The sequence below is a fragment of the Rhincodon typus genome, chromosome 39, assembly GCF_021869965.1.
Source record: "Rhincodon typus isolate 14 chromosome 39, sRhiTyp1.1, whole genome shotgun sequence".
Taxonomy (NCBI): domain Eukaryota; kingdom Metazoa; phylum Chordata; class Chondrichthyes; order Orectolobiformes; family Rhincodontidae; genus Rhincodon; species Rhincodon typus.
Window position 1 is genome coordinate 3,736,315 of NC_063370.1, and position 20,715 is coordinate 3,757,029.

The following is a 20,715-nucleotide window of genomic DNA, read 5'->3' on the forward strand; positions in this document are numbered from 1 at the left end:
TGGGCGGAGCTGCGTCGGCGTCGGCTGTGGGCGGAGCTGCGTCGGCGGTGGGCGGAGTTGCGCCGGCGGTGGGTGGAGTTGCGTCCGCGTCGGTGATGGGCGGACCGGCGTCGGAGGTAGGAGGAGCGGGGTAGGCGGCGGCAGTAGCGGTGAGGGTGGTCGGGACTTCAGTGTCGGTGGCAACGGCAGCGATGGTGTTTGCTGTCCCGGAAGTGGGGAACCCGGCGGTGGCGGATGTGACGTCATCTGTGGGTTCTTCGATAGTGGCCTCAGTTCATAAGTCTAACAGTGAGGAAGAAATTTCTTAAAACTGTTTATTTGGTTTCAAACTTCTGTTATCTTCTGTCCAACGCAAGAGAGTGTAACTGGAGTGAGAAGGGTCTTTGATTATGTTGGCTGCTTTCCCAAGGCAATGGGAAATATAGACAGTCAATCTAACCACTGTTGAATGTCAAATATCTGGTTCACGAATGTTCCTAAAAGAAGGAAATCTGCTATCCCTACCTGGTCTGGCCTATGTGTAACACCAGACACAGCAATGTTGTTGACGCTTTACTGCCCTCTGGTAAATTTAAGGCTATTCAATAAAGGCTGGCCTAGCCATAAATGTTCACATCACATGATTGCATTTAAAAGAAAAGACAAGACCGGAATATTCTGATGGGGTGGGTTGAGCTCTTGGGATAGTAAACATTGGCATCAACCAGTTTTAATTCTTCACCCCATTCTGATTTTTTTTCTGTGCTTGATTTCCTACATTTTTCTAATGAAGCTCAATGTACACCTATCTCTCAACTACCACTTTACAATCTTTCAGGCTGAACATCAATTTCAAAATTTCGATCATAATGTCCCCCCACAATTTTTTGTCTTATGTTCTAGATGGAGGAAATTGACGGCGATCCTATATTTCCCATTCTCACCTCGTCTGGTTCTATTTCTTTACTTGAACTATTACTGTGTTATGTGTTGTATCAACTTTCCTTTTGTCATTCAATCTCCCTTAACTATCACAGGCCTCCATAGAATCCTGCTCTTAACATTCATCGCTTTCCCTACCTCTGTTCTTGCTTATTGTTATAGCTGTAAATTCTGACAAGTCAGAATATACTGAAATATTTCAATAACAATATTATAAATCAACAAACATATTAAAATTATTTCTTTTCTCATAGATGTTGCCAGACATGCTGAATATTTGCAAAATTTTCTGTTTTTAAACTGGCTTAAATAATTTGGGCTGAATAATCTGTGTGCTATAAACACAAGCATTTATAATCATTTCATGAGTGATAGCATACTTTTGACACTGCATTAAGATACTGGCCCACAAGACATATTCCTAGGAGGCTTTTGAACACTGTTCACCTTAACTATAAATAGTATTGCTTACATGATATGCACTGCAAATAGCAATGATTCAGATTTGAATCCAGGTTGGGTGAAATGTTTCAGTACTGTCATGTCTGTGCCATGGTCTCCATGTTAAGGAGAACTTTGTGAGTAAAGTAGGGAATATGCCATCAGACTTTCACAGTGGGACATGAAGTTATGGAAGGGCTTCAAGGTGACAATGAAACTCGCAACGTTGAATATGAACACAGAAGAAAGACAGGGAATTTGTTGAGGGAAACTGTTTTTGTGGCCTTAGACATGACTTCAGGATGATATATTGGCCACACTGGTGCCAAGGTCAAGGATGTCACAATGCACCTTCAGGATATTTGTCTGGGGAAGTGTGAACAGCCAGAGGTCATGGTCCACTTTGCTACTAATTGTTTGGGCAGAAAGAGGGATGTGATTCTGCAATCAGAATTTAAATGGCTATGTACAAAATAATCAAGAAAGACCTCAAATTTAGTATACTAAGTTTCACAAGCAAGTGAATGCAGAAATAGGAGGATAAGGAAGATGAATACATCGGTGGAAAGATGGTGCAAAGAGGAAAGCTTTTGATCTTTGGGAAATGGCATCTTAACAAGCCAGAGAGGTTGCATTTGAATAGATCTAAGAACTGAGTTCCTTAAAGACTCAACAACAACAAAATGCCTTCAAACTAACTCTGCATTGGTTTGGAAACCAAGAGAGAATATTAGAAAAATACCAGAATGCACAAAGTACTTGGAGAAACAGTCTAGTGTAAAGAATAGAGTCAATCGGTGAAGTTAAGAGAAAGTAATGGAAGTAATAAATAAGGATTACTGTGCATGTGTGAGAATGCATGGAGTATAGCAAATAAGATTGGGAGTTACAGATGCAGATTGCTATGTGGAAATGCAAAGCTGTGGTGATAATGGTGACAGGCTCAAGGAAGTGCAGTACTTGGGGTTAAATATTCTTGGGTACAAGGTGTTCAGAAAAGATAGGAAAAGAAAAACAGGAGGGCTAGTGTTAAGGGGTGGAATTTGTTAAATGTGTTCAGGAAAGTTTCCTTAAGCATTATATAAAGGGCCCTACTCAGGAAGGGGCAAAATTTGACCTACTGTTGAGGAATAGGGTAGGACAGGTGACAGTGGGGGAGCACTTTGGGACCAGTGACTGTAGTTTTACTAATTTAAAAATAGTTATGGAGAGGGGCAAAACTGTTCCACAGGTTCAAGTTCCAAAGTGGGGCAAGGTGAATTTTGATCAAATTAGACAGGAGCTTGCAGGGGTTGATTGAAGTAGTTTGTTTGCAGACAAAAGGACGGCTGGCAAGTAAGAGGCTGTTAAGAGTGACACTTAGAGTTCAAGGTCTATATGTTCCTGTGAGGGTGAAGGGCAAGGTTGGCAGGAGTAGGGAACCCCCTGGACGACAAAAGATTTTGAGGTTTTGACCAGAAAAAAGGAGGCATGGCTCCGGTTCAGGCAGCTGGGATCAAGGGAATCCCTAGAGGTATATAGGGGATACAGGAGGTTACTGAAGAAGGAAATCAGGAGGGCAAAAAGGGGGCACAAGACAGCTTTGGCTGAGAAGTCACAGAGCTCCACCTGATGAAGGACTCGTGCTCAAAGCTTGTGATTTCAAATACATCTGTTGGACTATAACCTGGTGTCATGTGACTTCTGACCTGAGGAAAAGATAATAGGAAATCCAAAGTAAGAATAGTTAGGTGGAGACAGCTGACTTCAGTGGACAAACGTGATGCAGGGCGAGCAGACTGGAAGCAAAGAAAAGCTATTGTTGAACAATAGGCCATCTTTCAAAATGATATATGTTCATGTACATGTATAGTCAAAGTGTATTCCCTCAAAGAAAAGAGTGGTATAAACAAATCCAGAGCTCCTGGATCAAAAAGGGAGTTGAAATTAAGATAAATAAGATAAAACCATGTAGTTGTGACATGTCAGAAAGAAAATACAGTGGAGGACCAAGAGGAATGCAGAAGGGGAGAGGTGAAAAAAAACGTATTAGGAAGTGAAGAGGGATGATGAGAGAAGACTGATGGACAGCATGGGAATCCCAAGGTCTTCCAGATGCATATAGATAGCAAAAGGATGGTAGACCAGTGTAGGGCTGATTAGGGAACAGAAAGGGAAGCATTGGGGCATGACTGAGGTATTAAATTAATATTTTGTATCTCTCTCTTCACTACAGAGGTGGAGGCTACCCAGGCCATGTTGACTGCAGAATGTTGGAGAATAATTGATATTTTTCAAGCTGGAGGAAGGTTCCCCAGAAATTAGTATTGGGACCCGTGTTTTTCCAGATATGTATGAGTGATTTAGATCTTTGTGTGCACGAAACATTTTCAAATTTTGCGGATGATATAAATTTGAAAGCATTGAAAATTGAGGAAGGCCGTGTAGAACTAGGTAGGATGTATAGGAACTGTTAAGAGTGAGAAAATAGCTATTGTGAAATAATAGACCACCTTTCAACAGAAACTGGTTCATATACAATCACGGTGTATTCCCTCAAAAAGAGAAAGATAGATAGTTCAAATGACTCCAGAGCTCCTGGATCAAAAAGGGGATTGACATTGCAGAGTTATAAAAGTTTACAGTTTTCCCAATTAATCTAGTCCCGTTTGCCTGCATTCTGTCTACATCCCTCCAGACCTATCCCATCCATGTAACTGTCCAAATGTTTCTTAAATAACAAAATTGTACCTGCCCTCCACCACCACCCCTGGCAGTCTGTTCCAGACACTCACCACCCTCTGCATGAGAAAGTTGCCCCTAGACCTTTTTGTATCTCTCTCCTCTCAACTTAAACCTATGCCCTCAAGTTTTAGACTCACCTACCATGGAGAAAAGCTATTGGCTATCTACCTTATCGATGTCACATGATTTTATAGACCTCTATATGGTCATCCCTCAGTCTCCTACATTCTACAATAAATGATAAACTGCTGGGAAGAAAGTTGCACCTGCACCAGCACCAACACTCTTGACCAGGCCAACATACCCAGCATCAAGGTACTGACCACCCTTGATCGGCTATGATGGGCTGGGCAAGTCATCTGCATGACCAACACAAGACTCCCCAAGCAGGTTTTCTACTCCCAGCTTCGAAATGGCAGGTGAGCCCCAGGTAGACAGGGGAAATGCTTCAGTGATACCCTCAAGGACACGCTGGTGAAGTGAAGCATTCCCACAGACACTGGGATTCACTGGCCCAAGACCCTCCAATGTGGAGGAGGAGCGCCTGGAAGGCATTGAGCATCTTGAGACTTGCTTTTGGGGAAAAATGGAATCCAGATGAAAATAGTGAGAGGAGCGTGCTGCCCCACCCACCCCATCCCTTGACCACCTCCTGCCCCAAGTGTAATGGAGCCTGCGGCAGCTGGATCAGTCTGTACAGCCACCTATGGACTCTCCCTGAGAGTGGAAAAGAGTCATCCTCTTCTGTGAGGAACCAATGATAAATAAATGAAACAATGAGGTTATGACAGATGCCAGAAAGAAAATACAATTGAGAACCAAGAGAAATACGGAAGTGGGGAAAGGGGGGAGCGGATGAGAAAAAAAGAGATGAAGTTCAACAACATGCAGGGTTTAGAGGGGAAAAACTAGAAGAATGGCACTAAGTTAATTTAGTTAATGTCTGGATAGAGAGCCAGCGCAAGTATAATAGGCTACCTCCATCTGTGCTGTAATACTTGTGATTCTGTACTACAAAGGCAAATCGCAGACATGCTTTGAGGCACTTCAAGACATTTGCTTAATTGAAAGGAGTTCCACAGTTACAATTGAGGGTTGAAATAAATCCTTGCAACACATAGTAAGATTTGGTTTTACACTCTTCATTTGTGAACAATGTACCTCCAGAAATGAGGTGAAATGAATTAAGGACCAAGACAAAATGTAGCTCAAGTTTACAAGCAAGTTTTGATAGTCAACAAAATAAAGTATCTCAAAATTTCAGGACACCCATGATGGGAATGCCAATTGAATGGATAAGTAGTTTAGAAGCAATTTTATCCTTTTGTATTCTGAACCAGCGATTGTGCGTAGAGTAAAAAATGCTTGGTATTGATTTGGAGAGTTTCACTTCTGAAATTCCTAAGATACAAAGCCTAATATTTTTTAAAAATATTGTTATCCTTCAATGTTTTGTGTGGTTATTGTGATTCAGATACTTGTTTTCTGTTGATTGGTCCAGGTTGGGTGAGTGGGCAAATCAATGGCAGATGCAGTATAATTTGGATAAATGTGAAGTTTTTTACTTCAGAAGCAAAAACTAGGCAGCAGATTACTACCTGAATGGCTGGCTGTAAATTGGGAGAGGGGAGTATGCAGTGGGATCTGGGTGTCCTTGTGCACCAGTCGCTGAAGATAAGCATGCAGGTATAGCATGTAAAGAAGGCAAATGGTATGTTGGCCTTCATTACAAGAGCAGGGATGTGTTGTTGCAGTTATACAGAGCCTTGGTGAGGCCACACCTAGAATATTGTGTGCAGTTTTGGCCTCCTTTTCTGAGGAAGGATGCTCTTGCTCTCGAGGGGAGTGCAGCGAAGGTTTATCAGGCTGGGTCCGGGGGTGGTGGGACTGACGTACTAGGAGAGATTGACTAGGTTAGGATTGTTTTCGCTAGAGTTCAGACGAATGAGGAGGGAATCTGATTGAGACTTTTAAAAGTCTAGCAAGACTAGACAGAACAGATACAGGGAGAATGTGCCCAGAACCAGGGGTCACAATCTGAGGATTCAGAGCAGACCATTTAGGACAGATGAGGAGACATTTCCTCACTCCGTGATGAGCCTACGGAATTCATTACCACAGGAAGTAGTTGATGGCAAAACATTGAATGTATTCAAGAGGTGGCTAGATTTTGCACTTGGGGCAAAAGGGATCAAAGATTATGGGGAGAAAGCAGGATTAGGCTATTGAGTTGGACAATCGGCCATGATCGTGATGAATAGCGGAGCAGGCTCAAAGGGCCAAATAGCCGCCACCTGCTCCTATCTTCTATATGTTTCTGTTTCTATATTAGTAACATTATTTTTACACAGCAGGATCAGTCAGATGGATGACTGTCAGGAAAGGTAAGAAGGTTGTTCAGAAGTTTCCTGTGGCTATTCATCTCTCAAACAGATAAAGGTAGTTCTCCTATAACATGATAGTGTGAGGTCGCACAAGAACGCAACTACAGAAAATCACCATAGAAAATCGTGTCATAGGAAAATCGCTGTACTGTACAGTAGAAAGTTCTCGTTATCAAACAGAATCCACTTGTCATCAATCACATTACAGCCAATTCATGTTAACGAAATGCATTATAGCTGAAATACCTGTACTTAGTTTTTGGTTCAGTTGAAAAGGATAGTCTTTCAGAGGAAAATGGAAAAGACAGTCAGATCTTGGGCACTAAGAATGATTCTTATGTTAGGTCGGGTTTGACAAAACTTAAAAGAATGATAGTTAAAGGGGACTCTCCTGTCAATGGCAGAGACAGGAGATTCTGCAGCAGTGAGCATGAATCTAGGATAGCATGTTGCTTTTCTGGTGCCAGGAAATGTTTAAAGCATATTGTTAGAGGGGAGAGTGAGAAACCAGAACTTATTGTATACATCGGTAGGAGTGACATAGTTAGGGAAAAGATTAAGGCTTTACAGTGAAAATAGGAGGTTAGGTAGAAGATTAAAGGCAGAACCTCAAAAGTAGTAATTTCTGGTTTACTTTTTGTGCCAAGCTGATTTTCATAGATTCACAGAATCCCTACAGTGTGGAAACAGGCCCTTCGGCCCAACAAGTCCACACCGACCCTCACAGCATCCCACAGACACCCATTCCCCTATAACCCACCTAACCTACCGTCCCTGAACACTATGGGCAATTTAGCATGGCCAATCCACCTAGCCTGCATATCTTTGGACTGTGGGAGGAAACCGGAGCACCCGGAGGAAACCCACGCAGACACAGGGAGAATGTGCAAACTCCACACAGACATTCACCTGAGGCTGGAATCGAACCCAGCTCCCTGGTGCTGTGAGGGAGCAGTGCTAACCACTGAGACATCATGCTGCCCCAAAATTTTGATTTTTATTGTCATGTGTACTCAAGTACAAAAGTACACTGAAAAATGAAAAATGTATAATGTCGCCAACACAAGGCACCAAACACACCTTGGTACACAATCTTAAGAACAAAGTTAAAAGTTAAACATTGCAATAATTATAGAACAGTGACACCTTCTTAATTTTACGTAGAAAATAAAGGAATAATGACATTACAGTCTTAAGTGCTTAGCCACAGTGGGAGTACACTTCGAGGAGTCACCCTGAGACCAGAAATCCATGCTGAGGCCATGCCAGGCTGAGAGGTCACTATGTACTGCTGAAAGACCACCATGCCAGGCCGAGAGATCGCCACCCTGAGCCACTGAGACATCGCCTTACTAGACTGAGAGATTGCCTCAAAGGGCGGAAAGACTGCCAGGCTGGGAGGCTGCCTCGATGGGCCTGCGCTGAGCCTGAGGCTAGGAGTCTGTGGCTGGGAGAAGAAAGAATAGAGAATAAGGGAGGAAAGAAACAAGAGAAGGGAAAATGAAAGAAAAAGAAACACACAGAGCAAACCGGTTCCGTCTGAAGCGTCCTGCTCTGCCACCATCTTGATCTGAATCCAAGCTCAAATGTGTGAAGGAATAAAACGATGAAGGAGATGATAAATCAATGGCTGAAGAATGATGTAATGTTCTGGGATTCAGGTTCTTGGATCATTGGGATCTCTTCTGGAGCAGAAAAGACATGTTCAAAAAGGATGGGTTTCACCTGCACTAGAAAGGAAATCCTAGCAGGAAGATCTGCTAATTCTATTAAGGGAGCCTCTAAACAATTAGAGGGTGTGAAGGGATCTGAAGTAGCGGAGTAAATAGAAAGATAGATGAGACTGGTTTTGAATATGAAAGAAACAAGTTTTTTAGAAAAGACAGATAAGAGCAAGTCAGTAACTCTGAAGAATTAAAATGCGTTTATTTTAATGGAAGGGGTCTTACAGGTCAGGCTGATGAACTCTGGCATATTTGGGAACATGGGATTGGGACATGATAGCTATTACACAAACTTGGCTGAGGGATAGATGGAACTGGCAGCTCAATGTTTCGGGTTTCAGATGCTATAGGAAGGATAGAAAAAGAGGCAAAAGAGTAGGGGGAATGGTGTTTTTGATTAAGGAAAATATTATTGCTGTAATTAGGGAAGATATTTCTATTCAGTGTTATTTCTGAAAAATTGTCCAGTGAAAAAAATGGGTTGAAATTAGAAATAAGGGAATGATCACCTTTGAAGGTATTGTACTATAGACTTTCTAATAGTCAGAGGGAAATCTAGGAACACATATATAAATCTCCAGATCTATATAACACTAATAATAAGTGATTTTAATTTTCCAAATATTGACTGACTGGGACTACCATAGGGTTAAAGGTTTAGATGGTGAAGAATTGTTTATTGTGTTCAAGAAAAATTTCTTTAGGAATATTTACATACTGATACTAGAGAAAGAGCAAAATTTGATCTTCTCTTAGGTAATAAGACAGGGCAAGTGACGGATAGTAGGGGAACACATTGGCTCTGGTAATCATAATTCTATTTGTTTTAAAATAGTTATGGAAAAGGGTAAGCCTTCAATTTAAAAATTAAAGTTTTTTAAATTGGACTAAGGTAACTTTTAATGGTGAACAAGAACTTTCAAAAATTGATTGGAGTAAACTATTTTCAGATAAAGGGATGTCTGATAAGTGGGAGGCTTTCACAAGTGGCAGATGGAGTTTAATTTGGATAAATGTGAGGTATGGCATTTTGGTAAATCAAACAAAGGCAAGACTTCTACAACACGCCTACTATTAATTGTATAACAGAGACCTAGGGGTTCAGGTACATTATTCTTTAAAGTTTGCATCACATATAGATATGGTGGTTAAGAAGGTGTTTGGCATACTTGCCTTCATTGCTCAGATCCTTGAGAATGAGAATTGGGACATTAGGTTTAGGTTGAGATTGTACAAGATGTTGGTGAGGCTTTTTCTGGAGTACTGTGTCCAGTTCTGGTCTCGCTGTTTATATGAAAAATATTGGAAACAGTTCAGAAGAATTGGGGCATAATTTTAAGGTGAAGGAAGAAAAATTTTTAAAAAGGTGAAGAAAGACATTAGGGGCAATTTTACCACAGAGTGGTTTGTGTGTGGAATGAACTTCCAGAGGAAGTAGTGGAAGTGGGTATGGTTACAACATTTAAAAGGCATTTGGATAAGTATGTGAATGAGAAATATTTGAAGGGACATGGGCCAAGCGCAGGCAGGTGGGACTGGGTGAGTTTGGGATTATGGTCAGCATGAACTGGTTGGACCAAAGGGTCTGTTTCTGTACTCTATGACTCTATAACTTCATATTCCATTGTCTGCAGTGTTCCAGTACTAGTTCCTTAGATTATTCTTTTAAATGAGGTATTAAACTCTGTTAGAAGGAACTCGGACTTTGATTTTACCAGATGGGTTTTTAAATTCATTATCTGCTCCACTCTTAGCCACTAAAATACACATTTTTCGCCATGTATATTTTATTTGTTGAGAAGTTGCCTTCCTCTTAAGGAGCAAATGGTAAGGAACAAATCAAATTATGATTGTAGCTATCTAGGGCAGACAATTGCCCACATAATGAACTCCTGCCCTGAGACATCTATGACTGGTGACACCCCAGCTTACCCTCTGCATTACCTAAAGCTGTTGAACAGATTGCTAACCTCAACATTGAATTATAGGGATTCCCAATTTATGAATGTCCAATTTTACAAATGCTTGCACTTACAAAGACAATCCTGTACATGGTTGTCATTTTAAAGACCTAACATATGAGCATTTCCTGTTCTATGACCAGCTGCTTTCCATTGTCCTGCATTGTGTTTCAGTTTGCAAATGGACTCCAGAAGAAAACCTATTCGCAACCCATGGATTGCCTGTGTAACTTCTCCAACAATACAAATAGATGTGTCTATAATTAGAAACAAAACCAGAATTGCTGGAAGTTACATGTCTAGCAGCATCTGTTAAGAGAAATCAGTTAATGCTTTGGGTCGAGTGACCCTTGCTCAGAGCGACCTTTCCTCAAACCCCTTCCTCTATAATTAGAACTGCATTCCAACTTGGCTATGTTTATTCTGCTTTATTCAAAAAATGAAACTGAGCCAAGTTTTTGAAGTTATGTAAGGTTAAACATAAATTTATACTCTCTCTCATTGTTGACTCTCCAGCCATTGAAAATACCTTCTCTTTATTTAATACATTTAAACTATTCATGATTTTGAACATCCTCATCAAATCCCCTCTTGGCCACCTGTCCTTTTAAAGAGAACCACCCCAGCTTCTGACGTCATACGAGTTAAGAACAAGAGTAGGGCCGCTTGGCCTTTGAGTCTGCTTCACCATTCAATAAAATCACGAACGATCTGATTGTAACTTCAACTCCACATTCCTGCCTACTCCCAATAACTTTCAACCCCTTGCTTACCAAGAACCTATCCACTTCTACCTTAAATAATCAATGATTCTGCTTCCACCACCTTTTTGAGGAAGAGAACGCCAAAGCCTTAAGATCCTCTGAAAGAAAACAGCACCTTATCTTAAAATATTTGTTGAGTGTTCTGCAGGACATCAGCAAATAGGAGTAAAATAGTTGGGAAACTGGTGAATTGACTATGGCGGGTATTCACTTGCTCATACCACTATATCCGTCCATAGTAAGTAGAACCAGACTTTTGAAAACTTAAGGAAACATGACGGGTAAAGGAGGCCATGAGATAGATGGGCTGATTAGCTGAAGAGATGCTATATTGTTACTCAAAGAAACGAAGCATTCTAAGTGTATTGTTGCTCACTTTCCCTCTATAGTTAGACTAAGTATCTTATTCCTTTGGTAACGTTCTCTAACTTCTATCCCCTGTTTGATGTTCATGCATCCTTCATTTTGTACAAGCTTGTTTTGTAAATGCAGTACATAAGACATTTGATATTTGAGTTAAATGTGCAGTAGAGGGTGCTATCTCACTAGGATTAATACTAAGACCAACAGAATTTATCAATTTATGCAGCAGCCATTTAACATTTGGAGAATTTGCAACTATGCTGAAATTAGCTTCATTGCCAGGCATCATGTCATAATATGTGCCCCCGAGAGAATGGAATAGGGCAAGGATTTGGGCTGCTGTGCCCTGCATGTTGAGTTTCAATCCAGGTTGAACCATCAGTAACAGGTGATTTTATTTTTCTCCCTCCATCCCCACCCTTGTAGGAGGGGCATGCAAAATCAGATCAATAACTGCACATGTGCACTTTGGCCATTTTGATAGACAAGGTGGAAAGTGTGGTTGGGGCCATCTGCAAATCAGTGACCATATCAAATGACACAGTAGGCTCAAAGGGACAAATGGCCTAATCCTGCTCCTAACTCCTTGGTTTTGATAGTATCATAGCAAACTGTGTCCATCTTCCATTCTAAGGAGCTGTGATGAGATAACAATGGTGTAGTGGTAGTGTCATTGGACACGAAGTTCAAATCCCAACATAGTAGCAGATAAAATTTAATTAATAATTCTAAAATTAAAAGCTTATTTCCAGGGTAAAGGTATTTTTGTAGAAAACTAGATGGGTTTTATAAATATCTTTTAAGAAAGAAAATGTGCCATTTTTAGCAAATCCTCTATCATTTGGCAGACTCCCAATACACTCAAGGGCAGTCAGGAAAGATAACCAATACTATTACTCCTTCTAAAAGTATACAGGGCACTAGTTAGACCGCATCGAGATTACTGTGAATGGTTTTTGTCCCCTTACCTAAGGAAAAATATACTTGCTTTGGAGGCAGTCCGGAGAAAGTTCATTAGGTTGATGCTGGGAGGGATTTTATTATGAGAGAAGGCTATTAGTTTTGGCCTGAACGCATTCTTTTAAATTAATGAGAGGTGACTTTATTGAAACAGATATAAAATTCTTGGGTGAGCTTGACAAAATAGATACTGAGACTTTTGTTTGGGAGAGGTCAGAGTACAAAATCTCAGATGATGGGTCACCGAATTAAGACAGATGAGAGAGAATTTCTTTTGAGGGTAATGAATCTGGGTAATTATTTGCCACTGAAGGCTGTAGAAGCTGAGTTAAGTATATTCAAGGCTGAGAAAAACTGTTAATCAGGGAAATGGCAGGAAACTGGAGTTGAGGATTATCAGATCAGCCACAATCTCATTGAATGACAGGGCAGACTTGATGGGCTGAATGGCCTATTTCTGCTCCTATGTCTTAATTTTGTAAGGATTGATGAGAACAGAATTGATTCAGCTGTGATGTGCTTATGGTAGAACATTGACATTTGAAGAATATCCATTAATCTACTCCCCATTTTGTATCAGTAAATTCAAGGAAGGTGAGAGGAGAGATTGATATCAAGCTATAAAATTGAGTTAAAACAAAACTATTGCAATTCTGGGACATGGCAATTTTAATCTAACCTGCACGTTGGAAACCAACAGGATGTAATGTAATGCTGATTTTTTTTTTAACACCAGAGTCTGTTTTACTCTGTTCCATTTAGTTTCCCTGCATTTCCCGCTGTGTGCATTCATTCATGGGCCACTATCTTATCAGTCATCATAGATAAGGGATGTATTTTGATCTAGGTTGCTCAATGTTCACTAGAAAATCACAATCCTCTCCATTACAGTATTAATTGTTTGGCTCTCAAATGATTTCAGAGCTTTTTTTCCCCCATTACTCCCTCACTGGATGAGGGGCATCACTGGCTAGGCAGCATTTATTGCCCATCCCTAATTGCCCATTGGGCAGTTAAGAGTTAACTGCATTGCTGTCGGTCTGGAGTCACATGTAGGCCTGGCCTACAAGGATGGCAGTTTCCTTCCCTAAAGGACATTAGTAAACTGAAAAAAAAAATCAGGTTTTTCCTGATAATCAACAATGGATTCAAGGTTGTCGTTAGACTCTTAATTCCAGATAGTTATTGAATTCAAATTCCACTATCTGCTATGGCGGGATTTGTACGTGGGTCTCTGGATTAACAGTCCAGCAATAATACCGTTAGGCCATTGCCTCCACACTGTATATCACTAGGCTGTCGCCTCCCCACTAGTACCCTCCCAGAGACTGGCCAGGTTTTACTAATTGCTTAACTGAGTTGTACTCATGATTAAATTTTCCATTCACCCAATACCTTTTAGCCTACTAAACTTCATACATGTCACAGTGTTAGATATTCCTTCTTTCCCAGAAAGTCTTATTATAAATAACTTCAACTGGCAGTGTCTCAAGTTGAATACCATGAGCCGGATCCTGGGCTAACAGCTCTGGATCCACTGACCAGAGATTTCCTCTTTTCCCCCTTATACTATTTTATCACTCCCTCTCTTACCAGTGTTAATTCTTGTCGCTATCAGCAGAAAAACCTAGACCAAGATTAAAGTGTGTATTGTATGACAGATCTCGTAACACAGTGAGAGTTATCGCTGTGTATTCCTGGAACTTGACCAAATTCAATTTTTTTTTGTTTTGGACATATGGGTTTAGTGTTTTTAAGGTGTTGTTTGCAATTCTGACTTGTGCAGTTGCTGGGAGTAAGCAAGGGAAGAGGAAAAACCAGATAGAATGCAGTATTAGATACTGCAGTCCTAGTTTCAGATACTGTAATATCTGTTTCAAGATCTGCTTATTTGGTACTGTCATGTTTCTAAATTGGCAAACTGTTAACAGTGATCAGTAATTAACACTAACAATCATGCACAATTAATTGGTTAAGTGTTATAAAGTGCATATGAGAAGATTCATGTATCAATTGTATTTTGTAGATTATATCAAACTCCCGTCAACTTCTTTCCCTTCAAAATCTCTTCTTTTGCTCCTTCTCGCCCTCTCTTTCTCCCCTATGTCTCTGCCCAATCTTTGCTCCTCCATTTTTCTCTATCTCTCTTTCTTTCATATTCTTTGTCTCCTTTCCTTGTTTCTCCCTCATTTTAGTCTCTAACTCTCCTTTTGGTCACTGGCTCCTAATTCTTTCTATTGGTATTCTGCTGTTTTGTCCACCTCATTCTTTCTCTTTCTTTGTGCTTTGCTGGTTTTGGTTTTCAGTTTCCAAAATAAGTTGAATATTTGAAAATTCCTGGCATTTAATTTACAATTCACCACTCACTTCAGAAAAAGGTGTGCAGTCAGGCAAACACCTATTCATTCAAGATATCAGTGGTGAAATGATTCATTATTTTTAGTCTGTGGTGGAGCTGTGATAAGTCAGATGTGTAGGTTCTGTATTTTTATATTTATTGTCTCAAGGTGAATACAAGTTTAACGTGTAATCCCCTGGCAATTTGTGGAGGTGTTACTGATGGGAGTTGAATGTCAGCAAAACACTTCAGGAATGTATCTGTGGAGCTTTATTCTTAAACACCGTCTCTGATGCTGCTTTTTGTGATTTCAGACAAAATATTAGACTGGGTGTTGATATTGGCTGCATCACACAAAGGCATTATTAATTCAAGTCTGAATGGGCTGTCCAGATATTTCTAAAATTATATACCAGACATAAAAGGCTGAGTTTCTTTTGTCCTGTTTTCCTACTTCTTTCTGTATCTCTTGAATTGGAGACTTTATTACAAAGGTTCAGTTTTTTTTTCTTTAAAACTCAGGCAGATGGCAGGACTCCAGGCAGGATCTTCTATCTGCACCCAACTTTATACGTTTAAAAAAAAGTCTTGTGTTTATGTGGAACTTTTTATGTCCTAAGGGCTTCCCAAAGTACTTTACAGTCAATTAAATACTTCTGAAGTGTAGTCACAGCTGTAATATAACAAACACAGCCAATTTGTGCACAGTAAGCTCCCAGAAACAGCAATAATGTATTAAGGGACCTTTTACATGCATCTGAGTAAACAATTGGGACGTCAATTTAATAACTCATCCAAATGATGGCTGAAACTCCCTCAGCACGGCACCAGGATTGGCTACTAGTTTTTATTCTGTACTCAGAGTGAGAATTGAACCTTTTTGATTCAAAATTGTGATGCTACTCACTGAACCAGAACTAAAACGTTATCAAATGGTAGAACATCTCAGATGGAGATGAGCAGGTTAGTCAGTAGCTTGGTGACTTTGGTCGATGAGCAGTCAAGCCCTAAAATACAGGATATCCTTTATTTAGCTCTGTCTATGTTGAGTTGATTGATCTTAGCTTACAAAGTAGTTGGTGAGCAATTTGTCCTTGGTGGTGATGGACTGGGGAGAATGAGAGAGTGAAGAAAATCAGTCAGCTTTCCCAGTGTGATTGGGCCCATCTCTCCTTTAGCTGGAGGAACACAAAAGGAGTCAAGTTTGGCTGTAGTGTGCCCTAATGCTATTTGAATAGGCAAGGTAGGACTCATTGAAGGCATACAAACTAAGGGGGAGGGTGCAAGAGGGGAGGGGGAATGGTGTTTTTGATTAGGATAATATGTCTATACTTAGAGGATATTCCTGGGAGACTGTCTAGTAAAGTTATTTGGATGGAACTGAGAAATAAGAAAGGGATGATCACCTTATTGGGATTGTAATATGGACCACCACCACCATCTCTTGGGAAATAAAGCAGGGAAGATGATGGAGGTGTCAGTGGGGGAGTTCTTTGGGGTCAGTGATCATAATTCTATTAGTTTCAAAATAGTGATGGAAAAGGATAAACTAGATCTAAATAATAAAGTTCTAAATTGAAGGAAGGCCAGTTTTCATGGTACCAAGCAAGAATTTTCAAAAGTTGATTAGGAGTGGATATTCGTGGGTAAAGGGATGACTGTAAAGTGGAAAGCTTTCAAAAATAGGATGAGAGTCCTGGGAGTACGTTCCTGTTAGGGTGAAGAGCAAGGCTGGTAGGTGTAGGGAATGCTGGATGACTAGAGAAATTGATACTTTGGTCAAGAAAAAGGAAGCATAGATCAGGTGTAGACAACAGGGATTGAGTGAATCCCTAGAAGGGTATAAAGCCAGTAGGAGCATACTTAAGAGGGAAATCAGGAGGGCAAAAAGGGGACATAAAATAGCTTTGGCAAATAGGGTTAAGGAGAACCAATGGGATTCTACAAATTCCTTAAGGACAAAAGGGTAACTAGGGAGAGAATAGAGCCTTTAAAGATCAGCAAGGTTGCCTATGTGTGGAACTGCAGGAGTGATACTAAACGAGTGTTTTCCATCAGTGTTTACTTTTGAGTAGGATATGGAAGCTGGAGAACTTGGGGGGAGTAAACAGCAACATCTTGAAAAATGTCCATATTACAGATGAAGTGGTGTTGGATGTCTTAAAACGCATAATGGTGGATAAATTCCTGGGACCTAATCAGGTGTACCCTAGAACTTTGTGGGAAGCTGGGGGAGTGATTGCTGGGCCTCCTGCTGAGATTTATATCATCGATTCCACAGCTAAGATGCTGGAAGACTGGAGGTTGGTTAACATGGTGCCACTATTTTAAGAAGGGCGGTAAGAAAAAGCCAGAGAACTATAGATCGGTGAACCTGACATCAGTGGTTCGCCAAGTTATTGGAGGGGATCCTGAGGGACAGGATTTGTATGTATTTGGAAAGTCAAAGACTGATTAGAGATAGTCAAAATGGCTTTGTGCGTGGGAAATTTTGTCTCTCTAATTTGATTTTAAGAGGTAATGAGGAGAGTTGATGAAGGCAGAGTGGTGGATGTGAACTGTATGGACTTCAGTAAGGCGTTTGACAAGGTTCCACTTGGTAGACTGGTAAGCAAGGTTAGATCACATAGGATACAGGGAGAACTAGCCATCTAGATACACAACTGGCTCGAAGGTAGGAAACAGGGCGGAGGTGGAGGGTTGCTTTTCAGACTGGAGGCCTCTGACCAGAGGTGTGCCACAAGGATTGGTGCCGGGTCCGCTGCTTTTTGCCACATATGTAGATGATTCAGATGTGAAGTTTGCAGATGACACCAAAATGGGTGATGTAGTGGAAAGCCAAGAAGGTTGCCCCTGGGTACAATGGGACCTTGATTAGATGGGTCGATGGGTGCAGGATTGGCAGATGAAGTTTAATTTAGATAAATGTGAGGTGCTGCTTTTTGGAAAGGCAAATCAGGCGAGGACATATGCACTTCTTGGGTCCTGGGGAGTGTTGCTGAACAAAGATCTTGGAGTTCAGGTTCATAGTTTTTTGCAAGTAGAGTTGCAGGTAGACAGAGTAGTGAAGAAGGCCTTTGGTATGCTTGCCTTTATTGATCAGTGAATTGAGTATGGGAGTTGGGAGGTCATGTTGAGGCTGTAGAGGATATTGGTGAGGCCAGTTTTGGAATACTGTGTTCAGTTCTGGCCTTCCTGCTATAGGAAGGATGTTGTGAAATTTGAAACGTTTCAGAAAAGATATTTACAAGGATGTTGCCAGATTTGGAGGGTTTGAGCTACAGGGAGATGCTGAATAGGCTGGGGCTATTTTTCCTGGAGCATCAGTGGCTGAGGGGTGACCTTGCAGAGGCTTAAGGTGATTGGTGAAAGATTTAAAAAGGACCTGATAGGTAACTTTTTCATGCAGAGGGTGGTGTTTGTATGGAGCAAGCTGCTGGAGGAAGTGGTGTGGGGTGGGTACAGTTACAGTATTTCAAAGCTATCTGGAAGGATATATGAATACAAAGGTTTAAGAGGGATGTGGGCCAAATGCTGGCAAATGGGACTAGGTCAGATTGGGATGTCTGGTCAGCATGGATGAGTTGGACTGAAGGCTCTGTTTCCATGCTGTATGACTCTCTTAGTTATTTTGAGATATTCACACCTTCCATGTGCCTTCGCACAAAGCTCTTGCTATATGGTAAATTATTGGAGAGTTGCTCATTAGTGCATATGGAGCGTACCCAATTTAAATCCGAGGCTATGGATGAAGAGAGAAAAAAGTTGTGAAAAGGAACAAAACGAAATGGAGAAAATTTGTTTAAACTGCAAACTAGACTCATTCACAACACGGAGCGGTGAATTCAGTATCCACTTATCTTTCTATTGCACTTTTAATGAGGAAAATGTCCAATTTTTTTTATGTAATGCCGCCAAGATCCTTGGAATGAATAAAGAAAATCTGATTTCATATATTCCCAGTCCTCTGTTATAGCAGTTTTTGTTTGGGATGAGTATAGAGGGAGAACCAATTTAGAAGGCAATTTAGAGACTGGATTTTCTGAAAGCAAAATTCAGACTGGCCCTCAAGTGCCTTAAATCCACACAGCTGGAACTTTGCTGTCCACCAGAATTTTTAGTCCTTTGAATGACATTCATCCACGATTTAAAAGACCATTATGCACCTAGAGAAGCACTGACAATCCCAAACTGTCCTGTTTGGTCAAGTATGAGTCTGAATATGTTGGAGAAGGGGAAGACAGCACCATGATTCTCTGACAGGGACCTGGATATCCTGGTTAAGGGGTGATGCAGAGAAGGGCTGTTCTCTTCCCAGAGGACCACAAAGAAAGTCACGACACTGGACCCTGACAACCTGGTCCAGGTTAACCACCCAGGTCAGTGCACTTTCAAAGTCTGGAGGAATGTTCTGTAAGTTGCTCAGTGACCTTCTCTGCTCTGCTAGGGTAAGTACCACACTTCTTTTTGCAGCCTCATAGTCACTCTATCTCTGCTCCTGTACCTGTCTCCCACCAAAAATCATTTTCTGCCACTCTCAATTTCCTGCAAATTTTCCCTTGCTCTTGCTCCTGCTCCATCCACAAGCTCCCACACCACTAATCTACGTGGCCTTCTCACTACCTCATTGCCTTTCTGCACCAGCACTACCAGCTGTGCCACTTCATTTGAATCCTCCCTTTCTTTCAATTTCAGTGCCTACACATTTTCTACAGGTTGCTGCAAAGTGAACAGGCATAGGAACTTTGACTAATTTAAATGAAGGAGACTGCAGCTTACTTTAGTACCCAACTGAATTCATATAACTCAGTACAGAGCAGTGATCAAAATTGGGACTTGTGTATTAAGATTTAGGACCACACTAAGAGAGATCTTCAACCCTGTAGGCCACCAGCAGTGCTGAAAGATTGATTTCATTAGGGCAAGTACAAATTAGTCATTTTCAAACTGGCAACATAAAATTCCTGCAGTAGTTCTCTGCCAAGAAATGTATGGAAGTTCAACTGTATTATACATTGTAAGAACTAGTTTGTTTTCCAGTGTAGGCTGGATCTTGAATGTCTTGGACATGTTGGGGGTGGTGGAGTGGAGATGGTGCTTGTTGCCATGGTATGTTGTCCAGGACAACTGCTTTTTTGCAGAGGAAGAGGACACCTGTGACCCGTAGCCTTAAGACTAACCAGACCTGTTGCTGCACATTCAGTTTGAACATTTTTGGCTTTACTCCAACCCTAAAGGCTATTTTCACAGGCACACAGGATATTGCTCCCATGGATTGTGTGCAGAATTTTACTGTGTATGCAAAGAGAGAGATAGGGCTGAATCTTTCTTACTTGGTTAAATTGGAGTTGTGTCAAGTTTTTTAGACTGGTTTCTGCTGCAACCCCACTAGGTTATCTAACCATATCTTAACAAACTCCACCCCCCCCGTTAGCCGCCTACCCTGCCTCTATGGTGTCTCATGTCCGTTTCTGGCCTCATCTTACCATGTGCTGTTCCCAGAACAACTTGCCATTAGCAGATATCTGCTGATAGGTAGGTTCCCTTTGCGCTGCACTCCACAGCTAATTGTGGAGACTAAACACCCTCATTGCAAATGTAAAGAATTGCCAACTTTTGATATCTGAACGACAATGAGAAACTCTTTGTCCAGTTAAAAAGTTGCATTGGTTAATGATTCTGCAGCCAGATTGTGAACTATAGGTACAAGGCCTTTTACTGCAACAAACAAAAAGTGGAAATTGCTGGAGAAAGTCAACAGGTCTGTCAGCATCTGTGAAGAGTAAACAGTGTTAATGTTTCGAGTCTGGTGACCCTCCTTCCGTCACAGAAAAAGGGTGGGTAGGACGTCACATTGAATAATCTGACACCTATGTCTCTTCACACTTATGGAGGGCTGGTTAGCTTGGACAACTGGTTTGTGATGTAGAGGAATGCTAACAGTGTGGGTTCAATTCACACACTGGCTGAGGTTACCACGAAGGACTCTCCTTTTCAACCTCTCCCCTTGTCTGAGAAATTGTGACTCTCAGGTTAAACCACCACCAGTTGTTTATCTTTTGTCTCTCAGTTCTCTCTGTTTTTTTTGCTCTCGCTTTTTGCTCTCTCGCTTTTTGCTCACTCTCTCTCTCGCTT

General features: G+C 41.1%; 1 long non-coding RNA gene across 1 annotated transcript in view; it reads left to right on the plus strand.

Moving 5' to 3' along the window:
* Window positions 1-129: 129 nt before the first annotated feature.
* LOC125487310 overlaps window positions 130-20,715 on the plus strand; it is a 37,113-nt gene continuing 16,527 nt past the window's right edge. Inside the window, exons 1-2 of the long non-coding RNA XR_007265801.1 lie at window positions 130-288; window positions 3,578-3,693. This is a non-coding gene — a long non-coding RNA (uncharacterized LOC125487310). The remainder of the gene's footprint in view (window positions 289-3,577; window positions 3,694-20,715) is intronic.